The sequence below is a fragment of the Etheostoma spectabile genome, chromosome 4 (genome assembly GCF_008692095.1).
Source record: "Etheostoma spectabile isolate EspeVRDwgs_2016 chromosome 4, UIUC_Espe_1.0, whole genome shotgun sequence".
In the NCBI taxonomy this organism is placed as follows: Eukaryota; Metazoa; Chordata; class Actinopteri; order Perciformes; family Percidae; genus Etheostoma; species Etheostoma spectabile.
In genome coordinates, this window is record NC_045736.1 from 4,047,325 (window position 1) to 4,051,315 (window position 3,991).

Consider the following 3,991-nt stretch of genomic DNA (forward strand, 5'->3'; position numbering starts at 1 on the left):
CCGTTTGAACCAGTACAGAAGTCCTATTCTGTGGAAGCTTTGGGCCATGTTAGCATGACTTAAGCTGCAGCAGGCAGTCCTCCATCAACCTGCTGTGTTGTGCACAAAGACGCTGATCCACTAGAGCTCTGCCAGTAGGTGGACTGAACACAGTCAGGACTCTGTTGTGGCCAATTCAACCCCTTTAAAGCACTGTGTGTGTATGTTGTCTCATCAAGCAGGATGATGATGCAGACATTAGAGTGAGACAGCAAACATTGGGCAAGCGGTTCTCATGAACCATTTGTACAAATACAGTGGCTTGAGAAAGTTTACACACCCATGCTAAGGTGACTAAAAAGAGGAATAAAAAACATCTTTTGGAAATTGATCTTTATGCCTTAATTCCAAAAAAAAGAAGGAAAATCTAACCTTTTAAGGACCCCGATTTTCTTTGTGGATGAACTATGTATTGTAATTAAATGTTCTTCCCTAAATATACAGGGGGCTTAAGTAAACACACCCCTATGTTAAATTCCCATAGAGGCAGGCACATTTCTTTTTTTAAAGGTCAGTTATTCATGGATCAGGATACTATGCATCCTGATAAAGTTCACTTGGCATTTGGAATAAAACTAACCCCCCATCATCACATAACCTTCACCATACCTAGAGATTGTCATGGTTTTATTTCAGTTAGCTTAATAGCTGGTTTGATTTGCATTGAGAGATGATCTTATGGAAAGTTCCCCATGCCAATCTCTAGGTATGGTAAGGGTATGTGATGATGTCTGGGGGGTGGGCTGTTTTAATTCCAAAGGCCAAGGGAACTTTATCAGGATGCATAGTATCCTGATCCATGAAATAACTGGCCTTTAATAATAAAAATCTGCCTGCCTCTGTGGGAATTTAACATAGGGGTGTGTATATTAAAGGAAGAACATTTATTTATTTACACTACATTATTCATTCACAAAGAAAATTGGTGTCCTTTAAAGGTTGTATTTTCCTAAATTTGTTTGCATTAAGGCATTAAGATCCATTTCCAAAAGATGTTTTTTATTGCTCTTTTTAATCAACTTCAGCATGGGTGTGGGTGTGTTTCTGTAGCTATGGAAAGTAATACCCTGTAATTGCTATGTATTCCACGTTTTTATGGATGAAAGCGGCACGCAAAATTGGGTGGCCCAGCTCTAGGTCATACATGAAACACATGTGACACACTAGCAAGCATGTGTTGAGATAGCTATGAGATAGCTGTCTGAGATTAACCCTTACAAATTTTAGAATGACAAAGAATAACAATACAAAACTACGAGCCAAGGGTGTTTTTTCTCTTTCTGAATACTTCACATGTAGTGAATATTGGTCGATTCAAGACAATGTCTGTAAAGAAAAAGACACTAAGGAAGATTACCTTAGTTTCTCAGTTGTCGATTATCCCTAAAGCCCTTTCCTTCATGCTGGTCTACTTCCTGACCTATGGGGGAAAAAACTCTCAATAGTTCAGATTTTACTTCTGCTCGGCGGAACAAATGGTTAATCCAAAGTAGACAGTCGTGGGTTTGTAATTCAAGACTTTCACTGAGGAAATGGATGTTTGTGATGTGGGAACAACGTTTTAAAAACTTAAACCACAGTCTTTTTTTTCTAATCTTAACTAGTCGTTTAGGGGGCCTGAACTTAACATCTTTCTCTTAACTGTTTGACACACAGTAGACGTACAGTACAGAGCAGTACCTTACATTCTGGGATTGACAGGAGGAAGCAGCTGTGACAGTGCCAGTTTCATTGTAGACCAGCATGGAAGAAAAGTTCCCTTTGTTCATCTCTACCAGAGTAATGTAACTCTACTCTCCAATCCTACTGGGGGTGATAGGTAAAGTCTTTTGCATCTTTGTTGGCTGCTCTATAGGTTGGGTAATGGGTTACACAGTGAACTGGATTCTATGTTCTACCTCACTCAAACTTTGCATGCCTGCTTATTTGATGTCAGATCACGTGTGAGTTGTAGGAAATATATAAAAACCTCAGCAGTCTTGGCAACAGAGAAGGTTTAAGACAGAGCTGAGAAGTCAGAAGTGTTTTGTATTCAAAATGCTTCAGCACTGCATAACCAGAAACATGCCCCTGTACCATAGAAGCTACGATTGATTCAAAATCAAAATGTGAATTGATTTAAATTCCAGAATTCGTCCAAAATCTTCTTCCAAGCTCAACCTCTAACTTTACCCTGACACTAGTTACACTACAATTAAATTGCAGCTTGTTGATTGGATGATTCTTACTTAATTGCTCTATGTGCCTCAGTTGAGGTCTTGTCATGTAAAATGTCTTGTGCCTTTGAGTTCAAGATGATTGTCATGGCCATCAGAATGTAGGAAGTGTTCCAACGTACAATGATATAATTTTAACTTTTGGAACCCTGGCCATCCAATGTAACCCTGCCAACTTCACTACTCTATCATAAGTGTAAAAACACAACAAGGTATCTTATTAATGTATATGGAAATAATGGATTGAGTGGAGACATTCTGCTTTAAGTTTTAGGGTCCTATCTTGCACCCGGCACAGCGTGGCGCAGAGCCCAACGCAAGAGTCTTTAATTGCAAATGTACCTGCGCCCAACTTTGCACCCACGGGCGTGCTGGTCTTGCAGGGAGGTGTGTTCAGGTGAACTCTGGGCGTATTGCTATCTTGCGGCAGCAGTGATCGCAACATTGACCAACAAAAGTCTGCTCCGCATTTTATTGTTATTTTAACAACACATTGGTACAATGTGCCTAGGCTCTTGCACAGCGCGCACATACTTTACACACACACACTATGCTTGTTACACACACACAGGGAAGGAAATAAGCATACACAGTTTAAGGGAATGGGAGATGACACTGTGATTGGTTGATTGCATGTCACGCCTAAAACACACCCATAATAAATGAAGACAATAAGTACAACCCCTTGAACTATGCGCCTGGCGCATGAAACCTTTTTTCCACTGTCAAACTAGCAAAAGTGGATTTGGACACACCCAAAACTGCGCTTCACGCCATGCGCTGAGATCGTTAAAATAGGGCCCATGGTGTATCTACCTCAGAATTCATTATCTCCATATCCGAAAGCCTTGGAGTGCATATCATGGCCTTTCACCAAAGGACAATCAAAGCTAGTCTACTTTAAATCCACCAGTCAGTTGAACCCATCTCTAGTTAAGGCCACCAGGCATCTGTCAATTATTCAGAAACAAGGACATTGTTTGGCTGTGGTAGAAATTCAATCCTCTCACTGAACCAGACTGTCCTCAACACCAGAAAACACCCATACAAGCAGCTTGTGACGACTCATGTTTACGTTTGTTGTTAGACGGCAACCTATCGCCCAGTTGAGAAAGAGAGGTCAAGAAGGCAGGTTGGCATGGTTGATGGGTCAATATTAACTCCTAATGCACTAACATGCAACTTTACCAACCAAAGGAATTACACACTAGAGTCAGATACTGTGGGGATAAACACAACATAAACACCACTTTGCTGCATGATGAGTGTTCAATGTACATGGTGTTTGCATCCCTCATCATGCCCATGTTTTCTCTGACTGTTCTGTCACAGTGACAGAGAGCCACCCAACAGTGCTGGTCTCATGGGGTCAGTATTGATAGCAAAAATACTCACAATGAAGTCTCCCTGGAATTATAACTAGGGCTAGGTAAAACAAGCTTGAATGTTGCCATTGATCTTTGCTTCAAGAAAATATAGTATACTATTAAATTATGAAAATACATACAACTTAAATCAGTCAAAATCTGACCTTACGTACAGTAAGTCCCACTTTTCTATACTTGATGCCACAAACTCAATGCATGTTTAGTTTGAATGTACTTAGGTCTGATACCCAGCCCTGATTATAACAAGATGATATTTCATGCTTTTATTTTTGATATGGAGATTGAGGATCACTTTTGAGGTTTATTCCTCTTGCTCCAGTGTTGAGGAGTAGGCAGGCAGGATAACAT

The 3,991-nt window shown here is 40.3% G+C and overlaps 1 protein-coding gene across 1 annotated transcript in view; it reads left to right on the forward strand.

Annotated features, from left to right (window-relative positions):
- Window positions 1–3,991, forward strand: part of LOC116687408 (calcium-dependent secretion activator 1) — a 185,407-nt gene that overhangs the window by 70,987 nt on the left and 110,429 nt on the right. The window lies entirely within an intron of this gene.